We start from the raw sequence: 17,685 nt of genomic DNA, 5'->3' as shown, positions 1-17,685 counted from the left end.
TTTGTGATAAAATATTTTCATCATAAATAATCTGTCATTTATTTTTTTAAAATTTTTAATTTTTTATCGATTATTTATGATGAAATTTTTTCGTTGAAAATAATTTAATAATTATGATGAAACATATATTTCCATCGTAAGTACGAAATTATTTGCAACAAAAAATTTTCATTGTAAATAATCAGCTATTTTTTTAAAAAAAAATTGATTTTTCATCGATTATTTGCAATGAAAGTTTTTCATCGCGAATAAACTGTATTTGCGATGAAAAATATTTTTCATCGTAAATAATATATTATTTACATCGAAAATATTTTTCCATCGTGAATATAGATATTTATGATGAAAATATTTTCGTAGCAAATAATTTCGACGCAAAAATCCAGTTTTCTTTTAGTGATTTAAGAGACCTTTGGACATCACAAATATCTACAAAATACAATAACTAGAAGAAATATCCCTAGTAGACTCTACCGAAATAAAATTTCTTCCTAATACAGAGACTTCTTCTCGTTTCTCTTTTTCACTTTAACTATTTTTCCCCAAGGAAGAGAGCCCAAGCAGTTTCATTAAGATAGAAATCGAGCAAATGCTCCACTTACTTCATTATGATAACGAAAAGTACAACAGAGTGGGGGAGAGTTGCAGGGAGAAAGGGTCGATGGTAGGGATTTAAGAGAGGGACAACAGAGCCGAGGTTATCTTAGAGAAGAAAGTAATACAACAAGTGATACAGCCCAATCACCAAGATAAGATGCATATTTTTATCATGTAAATGTAAACCATCCTTATTTGTAATTATTATCGACCATGATAGTGAATAAAATGCACTTGGCTCATAGAGGAAGCCTAGGCAACCATAGGAACTGGGGTCGCCACCAGAAGAAGATTTGATTTCTTGTGTAGTATTAAATGAAATTGCTCTTCCGTGTCAATATCTTCTTTGCTCATTCCAACAGACGAGTCCCAATTGAACCTATTGAGAAGATTAGCAAGGGCAAGCTCTACGGCAGCCATACCCAATGACATGCCTGGACATATCCTTCGGCCACTCCCAAATGGTAGGAACTGAAAGTGTTGGCCCTCGAAATCAATATTAATTGTTGTCCTCGAACCTCTCGGGAATGAAGACTTCTGCATCTTGCCAATGCCGGGAATCCCTATTAATAGCCCAAACATTTATATATATCCTCGTCTTCTTGGGTATATCATATCCATTTATCTTGCAGTCTTGCATACATTCACGAGAGATTAGCAATGGTCCTGGAGGGTGCAATCGAAGAACTTCTTTTACTATGAACTTGAGATAATGAAACCGTTGAATGTCACTCTCTTCCACCTTCCCTTTGTTTCCAAGGAGTCCTCTAACTTCATCTTGGGCTTTCTTCATAACCATTGGGTTCCTTATTAGCTCAGTCATTCCCCAGTCCAGGATAGATGCTGAATTATCTGATCCACCAGTGAATAGATCCTGTAGTATAACATAAATATTTTTGACATTTTCTGAGAAGTCAATATAACATAATTTTTCTGATGCAAATATACTTGTCCGGAAAATGTATAAATTAAGAAGCATGTTGATGTATTGTATAGTAAAATAATAGCATTTGGAGTAGCTCAAATTATGTATGTCATCATCGACTAATAGAACAGTCATGCATGCTGTATATGGTGTTCCACCACTGATAGCTATCTTTCTTCCTATGGTCATCAACAAGCGCTACACTACATCTTATAGTGCAAAATATGCACAATAAAGTATCCTCGTTTTCTCGTCGCCAATTGTCTTTCTCTATGTTCCACCATCTCTTTTTCTTTTTTGTTTTTTCGCTTATTGCTTTGTCTTGGGATGGAGCCCATCTCCCTTTTTATTTCTTATTTTCACTTGTTGCCAGTTGGGTCGTGAATCTTCCCTCCTTGCCAATTTTGTAACTTACTAAAAGCCTATTATTACAACCTCCTCTTAGATCCAGAAATTAAAAAAAAAAATAGTATACTCGTATAATTTATGGAGCCCATCTCTGGTTTTTTGCTCATTGCTTTGTCTTGGGATGGAGCTTATCTCCGTTTTTTTTTTCTCTGATTCTTATTTTTCCTTGTTGCCAGCTGGGTTGTGAATCCTCCCCCCTTGCCAATTTTGTAACTTACTAAAAGCGAGATGATTGTTATTATAGCCTCCTTTTAGATTCAGAAATTTAAAAAAAAAATAGTATACTCCTATAATTTATGGTTGAAAGCGAATGCATGTTGAATTATATCATGCAAGCCTTCAAAAAAAGACAAAAAGAATCAAAAGATGATGAAAAACATTACTAAAAGCTAAATGACTGTTATTACAATCTCCTCTTAGATTCAAAAATTTAAGAAAAAGATAGTATACTCATATAATTTATGGTTGAAAGCGAATGCATGTCGAATTATATCGTGCATGTCTCCAAAAAAAGACAAAAAGAATCAAAAGATGATAAAGAATCTTACTAAAAGCCAGATGACTGTTATTATAGCCTCCTCTTAGATTCAGAAATTTAAAAAAAAAATAGTATACTCGTATAATTTATGGTGGAAAGCGAATGCATGTCGAATTGTATCATGCATGTCTCCAAAAAAGACAAAAAGAATCAAAAGATGATAAAGAATCTTACTAAAAGCCAGATGACTGTTATTACAGCCTCCTCTTAGATTAAGAAATTTAAGAAAAAAATAGTATACTCATATAATTTATGGTTGAAAGCGAATGCATGTCGAATTGTATCATGCATGTCTTCGAAAAAACACAAAAAGAATCAAAAGATGATGAAGAACCTTGCTAAAAGCCAGATGACTGTCATTATAGCCTCCTCTTAGATTCAGAAATTTAAAAAAAAAATATAGTATACTCGTATAATTTATGGTTGAAAGTGAATGCATGTCGAGTTGTATCATGCATGTCTCCAAAAAAGATAAAAAAAATTAAAAGATGACAAAGAAACTTGACACGTACTGCATATATGAATCACACCACGCCAAGCTGCCAGGATGGAAAATCTGCCATAGCTGCAGGAGGCCTTAGCCACAGGCCCGTAGGAGGCATTCGGGTTTGGGCCCAGGCTTGCAATCGGACACGAGCTCGGGCTCGAGCTCGGGCAGGGTCAATAATAGGCCTGAACTTAGCCCAAAAATAAAATAGGCTTTATATCTGAGTCAAAATTCGATATGATTTTGTTCGGATCTAGCCCAAAGTCCGATCCGGAGTCGAGCCAACCCGGCCCATTTTCAGCCCTACTTGTGAACCATCATGGGAGAGCAAAACTCATCACTCCAATAATTTTGAGCATAGATCCTATGCAATGCATGGTTGGTAATGCAGCATACTATACAAATGCTTGCTAGCGATCATAGAGATGAATTGTTGTCAAATAGAGCAGTCTTGCATGCTATACATGGTGTGCTGCTATTGATACCCATCTATCTTTCTATGGTCATCAACAAGCACTACACTATATCCTATAGTGCAAAATATGCACAATAAAGCATCCTTGTTTTCTGATTGCCAATTGTCTTTCTCTATATTCCACCGTCTCTTTTTTTGTTTGTTTGTTTTTTTGCTTATTAATTGGTCTTGGAGATGGAGCCCACCTTTTTTTTTTTTTGATTCTTATTTTTCCTTGTTGCCACCAGGGTGGTGAGACCTCTCCTTAACCTCTCCCCTTGTCAATTTTATAAATATCTTACTTCTTAATAAAAGCCAGATGACTGTTGTTACATCCTCCTCTTAGATTCAGAAATAAAACAAATAGTATCCTTGCATCATTTATAGTTGAAAGCAAATGTATGTCAAATTGTATCATGCATATCTTCAAAAAAAAAAAAAAAAATCAAAAGATGATGAAGAAACCCGACACGTACTGCACATGTGAATCACACCACATCCAGATTGGAGATGTCTTTAATGGTCGCTTCTTTGATCTATTTGACTTAACATACCATCATTTGAAGAAGGGGAAGTAGGTTTAATGCCCATCTAACCATTTGATGGTCCAATGAGCCTCAGCACATTGGACTTTCTTCGCACGTATTAACTACTGACAAATCGTCTTTTAAGCAAGTGCAACAAGCTACTTGTGTATAAATGCGTGTATTTGCCTATACTCTCATCTTTAAATCGTGAAAAAAAGATTGGCCCATCCATTCCTGTGAAGGCAACCATGCATGCATGTCTCGGAAGATTATACTTGTTGTGGCCAATTTCCTCGTCGCCTGATCGCCAGAGACGCGCACCTGCAAGAAAAGTCCTCACTGACCGGAGATGCCTCCGACGGGGACCCTCCGACGGTCAAATTAGAGAGGAGACTAGGCAACAGTGAAAAATCAGAAGCTCAGCGGGAGAGAGCTTGAGAGCTTGCTTACCAAAACTATTGCCTTACCCCATTTTATAGTAGAATGCAGTATGGTCCCGCCATTAATGGTGCAGACAACTGGAGAGTTGTCAAATCATCGGGGGCTATCAAATCGGCGTGGGTTGTCAGGTCATCAGAATTAACCCATATCCTTGGCAGGACAATACCCCAGGATGGTCGCACAACATGTCCTTGACATGACAACAGTCCATAGTAGTTGTACGGCATTTGGATGGGCTGGCTGACTATATGTCGGTATTCGACTGTCGAAATGTCAGATGATGATTCAAAAATATTGTCGGCTGATCTGGTGCCTTGTGAAAGTTAGACGTCGGCTGCCACCCCCGACAGTGAGTCGGTGATATGGGTTCGGCCGTTCGGCCAGTTGAAAACAGTATTGGTCTGTTCGACTGGCATACCTTCGGTCGGATATCATCGGCAGTCATTGTCGGAGTCGTCTGTCAACTTGGTAGAGTCGGACGTCGGTCGGACCGTTCTGAGGATAAGTCGGCATATAGGGGTCTGTCGGTATATCCCAACAGTTGCCCCCCCCACTCCTGAGTCTGATGTCGTGTTGGCCTGCGTTACCACGTGGGTGACGGCCTCAGGCGAAAGGAGTGATTTTTCATCACGTCATGCCTCGACTCTGACGATCGCACCAACGAACGATCCGATGTCAGATGTCTCATTGAGAATGCAAACCATCATCGATTAATTAATTCTAAGATGTGATTTTTTCGCCACGCATCAGGGGGCTATTGGGCCGGAACCGTTCACGCGGATGGTGGCGACGTGGCTCGATCTGGGGCAGGTGTGTCGAACCGTCGGACCGAGGAAGGGCTCAGGCGCTGCGACGTGTAGGCATCCGAGAAACCCTCATTCGGTGCGCCTTCATCTCGACCGTCGAAGGGTCTTCTATATATATACGGCCACTCACATCCAAAGCTTCACTTTTTACTGTCCTGTTTCTGGTGCTGAGGCCCTATCAAGTTGTCTCCTAGTTTCAGGTAGCTATTTCCGTCCTCCTTCTTTGAAAGCTTTTCTCGAAGTTTTTTCATTCTTGTCCCCTTGCATTTTTCTTTTTGTTCTTTTTTCTTAAGGCTAGCGTTATGGCTAGAACCTCTCCTCGAGGAAGTCAGTTGGGGAACCCGACCGATGATTCTCGATCGACCCCGGAGGTGGAGGCTTCTTCACTTTCGGGGCCGAACATCGAATGGCTTAGGGAGCAGTATGGTATCCCGGAGGAGTTCGAACTTTTCGCTCTTGGGGCTGAGGATTGGGTTAACAACCTACCTCCGGGTCAGGTGGCCTTTTATGTCGAGGACCTTCAGACAGGTCTTCGCTTTCCGATTTCAGAGTTCGTTCGAAATATCTTGGATTATTACGGGCTTTGTCCGGCGCAACTGGCACCGAACTCAGTTCGGTTAATAATTAGCTTCGTCTTGTTGTGTCGTCTCTTGCCGACCTTTCTCCTCATCTCTTTCTTTCGGGCGTTCTACGTCCTCTGACCTCACCTGAAAGCCTGAGGGTGGTAGTTCTTCAATCCTCGGAAGGACCTTTCGTTCATTATCGATCTTCCATCATCGATCCACAGGTGGAAGAATCAATTTTTCTTTGCTTCTTCTTCGCTACCCTGGGGGTTTTCTTCTCACTGGGGTGACCCTCGAACTCCATCGAACAAAAATAGTCGGGTGGAGGCAGGAGACCGAGAAGACTTTCACCGACTGAAGGATGTGTCGGTGTCGAAGCAGAGAGAGCTCATCACCGAGCAAGCTCTGTACGATGCCAACCTGAGTTCGATTCCTCGCTTAGGTACAGTTCAATCTGTCGGTCATCTTTCGGCTTTTTCATCCGTCTTCGGACTTGTACTAATCTTTCGTCAAAATTGCAGGCATGCCGTCGAGAGTAATGCTAACAGATGCTGACATTCGACAGCATGCGACGAGGAAGAGACCGACGCCCGGGGTCGGACCTTCGTGGCCACCCAAGAGGCCCCAGACATCATTCTCGATTGCCATTGCGATGGCAGCTGCGCAGCTCGACACCGAACGAGCATCGGACTTTGAACCGATCATTGCCCTATCGATGCCGACGGTGCCACCCGAGGCACCATCCGAGGAAGGGGCGGCGGAGGGGGCAGCCGAAGGAGTATCGGTGCCCCCGCCCGTAGAAGAGGTTCGGGTTGAAGCAAGTAAGCCCGAACAACTTGCGGTGGCTCCCGTCGCGCCCTCAAGAAGAACTCAGTTGAGTTCAAGTTTCCCATCCTTCTCTGATCTTCGGGCCTGGGCGATTGATCGGGGGAAGGCTCCAATGGCGCCGGCGGACGACACAAGGTCGGTGGACCACATCGCGTCATCCGACGTTCGGGTTTTCGAGGGAGCGTCGGCCCTGGCCAACCATAATTTGGCCAGGAGGTTGTGTCAGGCAACCATTCTCCCGACCGACCGAGAGCTCTTGAGGAGTTGGTCGGTGATCGAGATGCTCTCTTTCTTCTACCCGACCATAATCCAGGTGAGTTCTTCTTCTTTTTTTTTCCTCTCCATTATTATTTTTATTATTTTATTTTTCTGACGACCGACCTTCTACTTGCAGCTGATTTACAACATGTCCGAGTTGGAGGTCGGATATCGAAGGTTCGACGACGTCCGGGCGGCCTGGAAGGATAGGGCCAAAACCGTCGAAGCCGAGAAGGTGATGCTGGTTAAACAGCTGAAGCTGTCGGTCGACCGCGAGGCCAGGCTCGAGGAGGAGATTTTTTGACTCACCAACGACCTGGCTGCCTCAGAGGCCGAACTTAAGTCGGCCCGCGAGCAGGTCCAGCGCAAGACCCGTTCTGTTCACCAGCTGCAGCGTGAGCGGGATGGCTGTATTAGTGAGCTCGAGGCTGAGTGCGAACAACTTTGGGTTAGCCTGGAGAATCTGGCTAAGGCCGAGGAGAACCTGTCCTCCGCCCAAGCCGACGCCGATATAGCGAAAGCCGAGGTGGAGTCGGCTAAAGAGGCATTGAGCCAGGCAGTGGAGGACTTCCACGGCTCGAACGAATATCGGGAGGAGCTTCTCGAGAGCGGCTTCGCCTCCTATCGAGTAGGATACGAGGACGCCCGGGATGCAATTCAGAGTTTGCATCCGGAGCTCAACCTGAGCAGCATTGTCCCTCCGGGGTCGGAGGACCAAGGCACAGAGGAGGAGGCCGACCCAATACCGGAGGGTCAGACAGGTGCGGAGGAGGCCGTCCCTGGGCCGGTGGAACGGGCTACCAAAGGTGAGGTGGCTCCAACCTCCGATTTCAATCCGACCTGAGTGGGTACATCGATCGCCCTCGAAATCTTCTCGATGCAGGAAGTCGATTCCGACGAGTAGTCGGAGTATCTACTCCATTATTTTCATTTTATTTTTATTTCACCTTTGATACTTGTAATCAGGCTTTGGCCCAATTTTGAAAGTCTAATTTTAATTAAATAAAATTAAAGACTTTTCAAACTTTTCTCTGCATGCGGTTCAAAGTGTATATCTTACCGAGCCATCCTCGAGAGTATAGGTCATAGCTCCGACATACCTCGTTAGGATGTTCGATAGGATCCAGCATAGATGATTAAGGTAGTCAGTAGCGCACACCACGTCAAGGGCAGAGCATGCCCCGATCGCAGGCCGACGTCCTGACTGTCATACAGATTGCATAGGATCCGATAGTCGAGAGTTGTCCCGACTGTAGGTCGAGCATCCGTCACCCGGACCTTGGTCGGGCATGCACGTTGGGTCGGGTGTCGGCCAATCCCCGAACGTAGCTTATCAGCATGATCATTTCATAGAATCTGATAGTCGAGTAGTGTCCGACGTATTCGGATAGGATAACGATGACAAGTCGAATATCCGTTGTCCAGCTCTTGGTCGGGCGTGCACGTTAGGACATATAATAAACGGTGGCAAGCCAAATATCCTTCGACCGATCGTGACCAAGTCGGTATGTCGCGAATGCGACTGCAGTCATCTTGTTATTTTGCCCTTCTTAGTCGAAGCTAAGTCGGCAAGTTAGCTAACTGCATTGATCAAGAGTCGACTGTGGAAGGAGCGTGGCTTTAACTTAGAGAGGTTTCATCACCAACGCTGGCCTTCCGTTAGTGTAGACAGAGCAGTTCTCGTAAGAGTCCGATGTATCGTCGGCGATCGGGCCATAGGTTTCCAACAAAATGTTGGGCCCAAGTTGGGGTGTCGGGACCCGTACTTCTGGCGAGGGCCGACCCTCGGCGAAGAGCCGGACTTTGTAGACTCTGGAGTTTTGAAATTGAGTTATATTCCGAACAAGGGCATACAGAATTCACTGATGATAGAACTTCAGGTTGTCGGCATTCCAAGTCCGGGGAATGACCGTCCCTTCTAGGATCTCAAGTCGGTAGGCACCCGGCCTGCAGGTGTCCACTATCTTGCAGGGTCCTTCTCAGTTCGGAGACAGTTTTCCTTGATCCTGGGGCTTCGAGACTTCTGCCTTTCTTAAAACCAGGTCTCCAAGTCTAAAAAATTTTGGCTTAACTTTAGCATTGTAGTATCGGGCCACTCTTTGTCAGTAGGAAGCCATGCGGAGTTGAGCCTCGCGTCGGAGCTCGGATAGGAGGTCCAAGTCAGCTCTCTGACACTTGGAGTTGCCTAGTTCACAGTACTGCTCAACTCTAGTCGATGGCAGCCCGATCTCGAGTGGGATCATTACCTCCGTCCCATAGGCCAAATTGAAAGGAGATTCCCCGATCGGGACATGGGGTGTCGTTCGGTACGCCCATAGGATCGAGTGCAATTCCTCGATCCAGAGGCCTCTGGCTTCGTTCAGTCGAGTCTTCAATCCATGCAGAATGGTCCGGTTGGTTACTTTGACTTTTCCGTTGGACTGTGGATGCCCGACCGAGGTTAGCTTGTGCGTGATATAAAATCTCGCACAGAACTCTCTGAAGTCATGGTTGTCGAACTATCGCCCATTGTCGGTGATGATAGTGTGTGGTAGTCCGAATCTGGAGATGATGGACTTCTGGATAAAGTCTTCCATCTTACGCTTGATGATTTGTGTCAGGGGTTCGGCCTCCACCCACTTGGTGAAGTAGTCGATTGCGATGACTATGAACTTTTTTTGGTCAGATGTCGGAGGGAAAGGGTCGAGTATGTCGATTCTCCATAGGACGAAGGGCCACGGGGCGACAATGAAAATCAGTCGGTTGGCAGGTCAGTGTTGTATGTTGGCATACTTTTGACATGGCTCACACCTCTGAACCAAGTCAGTCGCATCTTTCTTCATGGTGGGCCAGTAGTAACCTTGCCGTAGGACTTTGTAGGTCAGGAATTTGCCCCCCAGGTGACTTCCGTAGATCCCTTCATGCACCTCTCTAAGTGCGTAGTCCACATCCGTCGGTCCCAGGCACCTTAGCAAGGGAAGGGAGAACGACCTTTTGTAGAGTCGCCCATCCATCATTACATATTGGGAGGCCATCCACCAGAGTCGCTTGGCTTCCATGGGATCTTCGGGGCTGGTTTCGTCGGTCAAATACTGAACGATCGAATCCATCCAGCTTGACTCGGTCGTCAATTGTAGCATCTCCTTAGCCCTGTCGATGCTCGGTTGCTCGAGACTCTCTATGAGCGTCTGTCCCAAAGCACCGTAGGTGGATGTCGCGAGCCTGGAGAGTGCATCGGCCCGAGCATTCTTCGTCCTGGGAATGTGGAAGATCTCAAAATACTTGAGGTGTGCCACGAGATCTCTCACCTTCTGAAAATATTTCACCATGGTCGAATCTCGTGCTTTGAATTCGCCTCTGACTTGCCCTACAATCTGCTGGGAGTCAGAGAAGATCCTGAGGCTGTCGATCCCGAGCTCCTTCACCACTCTTAAGCCAGCGAGAAGCACTTCATACTCGGCTTGATTATTGGAGGCTTTGAAGTTGAATCGGAGGGCGTACTTAGTAACTACTCCCTCCGAGTTGGTGAGCAGGAACCCGGCCCCGCTCCCTTGAGCATTGGAAGCTCCGTCTATGTGTAACACCCAGGTTGACCCGGGGTTATATTTAGAGGTCGCAGCTTCTTTGGAGCTCCCGTCTTTCGATATTTGATCGGTTGTCGGGCATTTCATGGTGAAGTCGGTCAGGACCTGGGCTTTCAAAGCAGGTCACGGTCGGTACTGGATGTCGAATTTACTCAGCTTCACTGTCCATTTCGTCAGTCGTCCTGATGTGTCGGGGAGATGAAGGATCACCCTCAGGGGTTGGTCGGTGAGGACCACGATGGCGTGTGCTTGGAAATACGGATGGAGTCATTGCGCGGATATGACCAAGGCAAATATCATCTTCTCCGCTCTTGAGTATCGAGTTTTGATTTCGTGGAGCACTTTGCTGGTATAATATATGGGTTGGTGAGTTCGGCTCTCGTTCTCTCGGACGAGTACCGAACTAACCGCCTCTGGGGTGGTAGCCAAGTAAAGGTATAATATTTCTCCGACCTCTAGCTTTACAAGCAGGGGTGGAGAAGTCAGATATTTCTTCAAATCTTTGAAGGCTTGCCGGCACTCATTCGGTCAAGAGAAGTCCTTTGTCTGCCTCAGGGTTTTGAAGAACAGGAGGCATCTCTCAGCCGATCGAGAGATGAATCGGCTGAGTGTCATAGTCCTTCCATTGAGCTGCTGTACTTCTTTTTTAGTGTTCGGGTGCCGTATGTTGATAATCGTCTTTATCTTCTCGGGGTTGGCCTCAATTCCGTGTGGAGAAATGAGGAACCCGAGGAACTTCTTCGAAGTCACCCTGAAGGCACACTTGATCGGATTTAGCTTCATCCGATGTCGTTGAAGAGTGCGAAAGATTTCTTCCAAGTCTTGGACATGATCTGAAGCCTGTGCGCTCTTCACCAGCATGTCGTCTATGTACACCTCCATGTTGTGCCCGATTTGAGCTTTGAAGACCTTATTGATGAGGCGCTGGTAGGTGGCTCCGACATTCTTCAGATCGAAGGGCATCACTCTGTAACAGTAAAGGCCCTTGGCGGTCACGAAGGCCATATGCTCTTCGTCCTCGGGCGCCATCCGGATCTGGTTATATCCGACAAAGGCATCCATGAAGCTGAGCAGTCGATGACCGGATGTCGCATCTATCAATTGGTCGATCTTTGACAGTGGGAAGCTATCCTTCAGACAGACTCGATTCAGGTTGGTGTAGTCGATACAGATCCTCCACTTTTCGTTGGCTTTCTTCATCATAACGATATTGGCGAGCCAGTCGGGATATGTGGTTTCTCTGATGAAGCCCGCCTCGAGTAGTTTGTCTACTTCCTCGTCGATGGCCTTCTTCTTTCGGGGGTGAAAGATCGTTTCTTCTGTCTCACCGACTTCATGCCAGGGGCGATGTTGAGTCGGTGAGTCATTATTTCTGGAGGTATGCCAGACATATCCACTACCGACCAAGCGAATATGTCGGCATTGGTTTTCAATAGCTCTATCAGCTGCTGCCACTCCGGGTCGGACAACTGCGACCCGACCCAGATCACCTGTTCAGGATTCTTTGCCATCGGGATGGAAATCAGCTATTCAGCCGGTTCACCCCGTTCCTCCTCTTCCTGTTGGTCCAACTTGTCGACAGGCAGGGAATCCTCTGATTTATTATTTTGAGTTGAGATTTGGAAGCATTGCCGAGCGAGCTATTGATCCCCGTACATTTTTCCAACTTCATTTTTAGTCGAAAATCGGACCAGCAAGTGATATGTTAAGACTATCACTCTGAGGGCGTTTAGTCCGAGTCTTCCAAGCATGGCATTGTAGGCTGAAGGTACTCGGATGATCGTGAAGATCATGCAGATGGTGCTTTGTCATGGTTCAGCCCCAGCTGTCACGGGAAGAGCAATTTCTCCTTCCACTGTGATGGCCTCTCCGACAAAATCCACTAAGGGCGTAGAGACTCTCCTGAGTCGGTCGGTCGACAGTCGCATTCGAGAGAAGGTCGAGTAAAACAAAACGGTAGTCAAGCTTTCATTATCAATAAGAATCCTCTTTACATCATAATTTGTTATTGTTGCCGAGACAATAACAGCGTCATCATGGGGAGTTTGGATTTTTCGAGCATCTTCATCTGTAAAAATGATTACATCATCCTGGCATGGCCTCTTCGTCGACTCCCCTTCAGCAGTCATCCCTCGATCCAGTCGTTTGGAGATCATGTTGATGATCCCGGTAGTAGGCTGATTGTTCGCTGCCTCTTCAGTCAGTTGGGGTCGTCGGTCGGGAAGGAGTCGAGTCGGTGGGTCTCTTCGATACTTTTCGAGATACCCTCATCGTATGAGGACCTCTATTTCATCCTTGAGTTGGATGCATTGCTCCATGTTGTGACCGTGGCCCCGATGGAATCGACAGTATTTTCTCCGATCATGGCCCTTTGCCTTCAGAGGCGGAGGCCGTCGCAGATATTCTGCTCCTTTGATCTCCATCAGGATCTGCACACGAGGAGCAGAGAAAGGGGTGTAGGAGTCATACCTGCGATGCGTCGGTCTCGGACTCTGCCGTCGGGGCGATCTCGAGCTCCATCGTCGGGGCGAGACCCATTTGTCGGTCGGGGGCCTGCTGGGTTCAGCAAGAGCCCGATTTTTCTTTCGCTTCTCCTTCGGGCCCGTGCCCTCATTCAGGCGTCGGTCGGAAGCTCCTTCATCCGCATGCATGTATTTGTATGCGTGCTCTAGCAATTCGGCGTATGTCCGAGGGAGGGTCTTGTCCAAGGAATATGTGAATCGGGACCCCCTTAGCCCCCTCTTCATGATCGAGATAGCCATGTCTTCGTTGAGATCCTGAATCTCAAATGTGGCCGTGTTGAATCGGGCCACAAAGTGTCGGAGTGTCTCATTTTCTCCCTACTTGAGGGAGAAAAGATTGTCCGAGGTTTGTGGTGGTTTCCGACTGGTGCTGAAATGGGCCACGAAAGAATGCTCGAGCTGCGCGAAGGAGTGGATACCCCCTGAGCGGAGGTCGGAGTACCAGGCCCTGTCAGCTGTACGGAGTGTGACAGGAAAGCCGATGCAGAGGAAGGCATCGGTTGCCCCTTGAATTGTCATAAGAGCTTTGTAGCTCTCCAGGTGGTCAACTGGGTTGGTGGAGCCATCGTAAGGCTCCACATGAGGCATCTTGAACCAACTAGGGATCGGTTCGTCGAGGATAAATCGGGAGAGAGGTTGGGTGGTCCGAAAGTCAACATCGTTTGAAGACTTCTGACCATCCGCCTGAAGCTGGGCAAGTCGATGGTTGATTTCTTCGAACTTACGTTCGTAGTCGTCCAACCATCGATGTTGAGAAACTCCAGGGGTTGAACCTCTCGACGAATTTGAGAGTGAGGCGGACGATGTCCGCGGTCGCTTCTCCTTCCTCGCTCACTCCAGCTGGGAAGGAGAGGGACGTCGAGATCGGTGGGTGTCGCGACGTGGCCGCCTCCCCCTTTCTCGATGGGAGTGCTGAGATGGCTGCTCTTGAGGAGGAGACGGAAGTTAACGCGGGCGTCGGCGGCTGCTTCTGGACGGCATAGGGTGCACCGCCGGTTGTTTCGCCAGCGGTTGCGGCAACTGAGTCGGTTGTTGTTGGAGGTTTTTGATCGCGTCCGTCAGAACGGTCATTTGCCGCACGATCTTCGCGATCTGTGCCTCCGTGGTCACCATCGGGTGCGGAGAGCTGGCTTCCGCTATGGAGGTTAAAGGAGGGGCTTCTTCCCGATGGGAAGAGTGCCTCGCCAATCTGGTAGCTCTCGATCGCTGAGTCCTAGTTTTTATCATCTCGAGAGGCTTTTCAAGCTCTATGGAGCTCGCTGTCTTACCTTCGTCGAGACCCCTACCTGGCGCACCAAAATCTGTTGCGGTCAATCCCCTCGTCGCCTGATCGTCGAGGACGCGCACCTACAAGGAAAGTCCTCACTGATCGAAGATGCCTCCGGTGGGGACCCTCCGATGGTCAAATCAGAGAGGAGACTAGGCAACAGTGAAAAATCAGGAGCTCAACGGGAGAGAGCTTGAGAGCTTGCTTACCAAAATTGTTGCCTAACCCCATTTTATAGTAGAATGCGGTATTATCCAGCCATTAATGGTGTAGACAACTGGGGAGTTGTCAAATTATCGGGGGCTGTCAAATCGGCGTGGGTTGTCAGGTCATCAGAATTAACCCATGTCCTTGACAGGACAATGCCGCAGGGTGGTGGCACAGCATGTCCTTAACAGGACAACAGCCCATAGTGGTTGTACGGCATTTGGACGGGCTGGCCGACTATATGTCGGTATTCGACTGTCGGGACGTCGGGTGATGACTCGAAAACATGCACCATCGGCTGATCTGGTGTCTTATGGAAGTCGGACGTCGGCCGCCACCCCCGATAGTGAGTCGGTGATATGGGTTCGGCCGTTCGGCCGGTTGGAAATAATGTTGGTCTGTTCGGCCGGCATACCTTCGGCCGAATATCGTCGGCAGTCATTGTCGGAGTCGTCTGTCCGCCCGGTAGAGTCGGGCATCGATCAGACCGTTCCAAGGATAAATCGACATATAGGGATCTGCCGGTATATCCCAACAATACTAGTGCACAATTTATATAATGTCTACGAACGTCAGTCTTCTAGGAGAATGAGGACAAATCTTTGCACTCCTAATACTCCACAAAATAAAGGATGAAGGTAAAGTTACTAACCATGACAATAGCTTTGATATGATTCCTCGTCAACGGAAATCCTCGGGTTGGATCATTTTGAAGCCCAAGGAGAACGTTAATGAAGTCATCACAATTTCCTCCACCATGCATGTGTTTCTCAATCTCCTCCTCTGGAAGTTCGTCCGTGGCATGGAAGCTCCTCTCAAGTCTCACCCGCGTGCCGATGAACACATCCAACCACACCATCATGGGAAAGAAGTCCCCTAAAATAAACCCACCCAATAAAGAAAACATCTCCCTTGGGAGACCATGGTATTTGCTGCTCATGCACTCTCCACCACTCGAAATCCACCTGCTGAAGACTTGTCGAGCGGTGATGTTGTTAAAGAGGCAAAAAGACATCTCACTAAGATTCACAGGACCGCTCGAGGATTGCCCCAGAGTGTTCACTTCTTCCTTCTTTATGGACTGAAAGGATCGCACTCTCTTTGCACTAAAGACTTAATCTAACATGCTAATTTTTCTCAGTTGCTTCCACTATTCGTTGTAGGGTGATACGGCTATGTCCAATCCACCATAGGAATATCTTCAGAAGGCGACAAGGGGAGGCCTATTGCAAAAGATAAGATCATGGGTCTTCAGGATCTCAGAAGCCATCTCCAAGGAGGATACGATGATGCTTGGTATGCAGCCAAGCTTCAGACTCATCAGAAGACCATACTTCTCTGAGAGGAGCTGGAAGGAGACATATGGAAGCTTTCCCAACTGATGAAGATTACCGATGAATGGTAGTCCCATCGGACCAGGAGGGAGCCTTGGTCTCAGTCGGGTGACCTCAACAAACAAGAATGTAGCATTGGGATTAAGAAAAGAGATAAGAAAGCTAAGAAAGCAAGCAAGAACTCCATAGTGTTGGTGCCTTATTTTCTTTTGAGAGGGGAGCTCTCTTCTTCATATTTATAGCTATAGAACGTAGCTATAAAGATGAGGCCTTCCCACCCCCCTCCTCCTATCCTTTTTTTTTTTTTTGTCTTGGTAAGATGGACAAAAGTGCCTTGTTCTAGGGATGAAGTTCCGTGAACGAAAAAAAGCTTTTTATTGTAAACTAGCAATCAATATCACGTAAGTGAAAGGATCTAAAATATTTTTATAAAATCATGTGGGCTGCCATTGATTACATATTTCATATTACTTACAAAGAATAGGTTAAAAATGATCTAGATTAATTAAATGATATGAGTCCAAACAAAAATTGTGGTTCCGTAAGTCATGGGTCGTGGTCTAGTTTGCACCACATATTTGCATGCTTATGTGGGGCAATGGGCTAGTAATTGGATGGAAAAGTCTCCATCTACCTAGTAATTGGATGAAAAAGACTCCATCTATGGCCAGTTTGAAGATATTGTTGGTTAAGGACAATGAAGTAGACAAGTGGGATAAGAACTTCTTTGGCTCTGCTTCGATGTTCTTTTGAAATTCCTATTCTAGTGTAACTTATTTATAACACAAACCATCACTCGTGGGGCACATGCATCTCCCATTTCTGACTTTTTCTCTCCTTCCCAAAAACTCCTGTCTCTTTATCTTCATATCCTCCATATTTTATGTGCTAAATACTCGCCATAAAAACACAAATAATTGATTCAGGGGTGTATAAAAAATGATCAAGGTCCAAGGTGAGTATATCAACTTGAAGCTCCAACGGAACTGGTGCAATGGGCCAGCCTCAAAGAATCTAGAAGTTGGCCCAAGAATCACAAACGTATCTGAACCTTGGCTATTGAAACATTGCTCTTCCAATGTAGGACTCGTTTGATTGACAAGAATTGGAGGAGGGAAGAGGTACTTTCTAGGAAGTGAAGAAAGTGCCTTTTGTTTGGTTGGAGTTTTAAGAGGAAAGAGAGTGGAAAAAGTACTTCTCATGGGAAGTCACTTTCCATATTTCACGAGAAGTAAAAATTCATGGAGAATGTGGGTTTTGGCACTTCTGGTAACATGAAAAGTGGCAGTATTTTTTTTTCTAAAATACCCTTTTAAGATGCATAATTAAAATTTAGTAAAATATCAATAGATGGCTAGGATGAAATACTGAATAGTAATATAATCTTATATTAATATAATCTTAATATTCATATAAATATAATATTAATTTTTGTTATATTTTAATATTATTTTAATATTTACATTAATATAATATTTTTATTAATATTAATATAATATTTATATTAATATAATATCATATTTATATCTATATTAATAAATTTATTATATTAAAATATTCATATTATATTAATATAATAATAATATATTAGTATTATATTAATAAAATAAATTATTATAGTTTAATGTTATATTATAATATATTAATATTATATTTATATTAATATAAATATAATATTTATATTTATATAAAGTTTATGAGTAAAAATATATGATTTTATATCTACTAAGGATATAATAGATATTTTATACAGTTTTTTTCAGGAAGATAGATGTTCATGCAAACATAAGTTACTTTATAATAAGTCATCTTCCCATGGTCAACCAAATATACCAAAATCTTATTCTCAAGAAGTAACTTCCTGTAAAATTATTTTTTAAAAAATTATTTTTTGGGAAGAAAAGTTCTTCCCGCAAACTAAACGAATCAGCAAAGAAAGGACCGCAACAAATTTTGTTAA

General features: G+C 45.3%; 1 pseudogene; it reads right to left on the bottom strand.

Moving 5' to 3' along the window:
• Positions 1 to 650: 650 nt before the first annotated feature.
• On the bottom strand, positions 651 to 15,912 carry LOC105037170 (cytochrome P450 71A9-like; annotated as a pseudogene).
• Positions 15,913 to 17,685: the final 1,773 nt, after the last annotated feature.

Source organism: Elaeis guineensis, chromosome 10 (genome assembly GCF_000442705.2).
Source record: "Elaeis guineensis isolate ETL-2024a chromosome 10, EG11, whole genome shotgun sequence".
Classification (NCBI taxonomy): Eukaryota; Viridiplantae; Streptophyta; class Magnoliopsida; order Arecales; family Arecaceae; genus Elaeis; species Elaeis guineensis.
The sequence above is the reverse complement of the archived record's forward strand: the minus strand, read 5'-3'. Positions and strand labels throughout refer to the sequence as shown.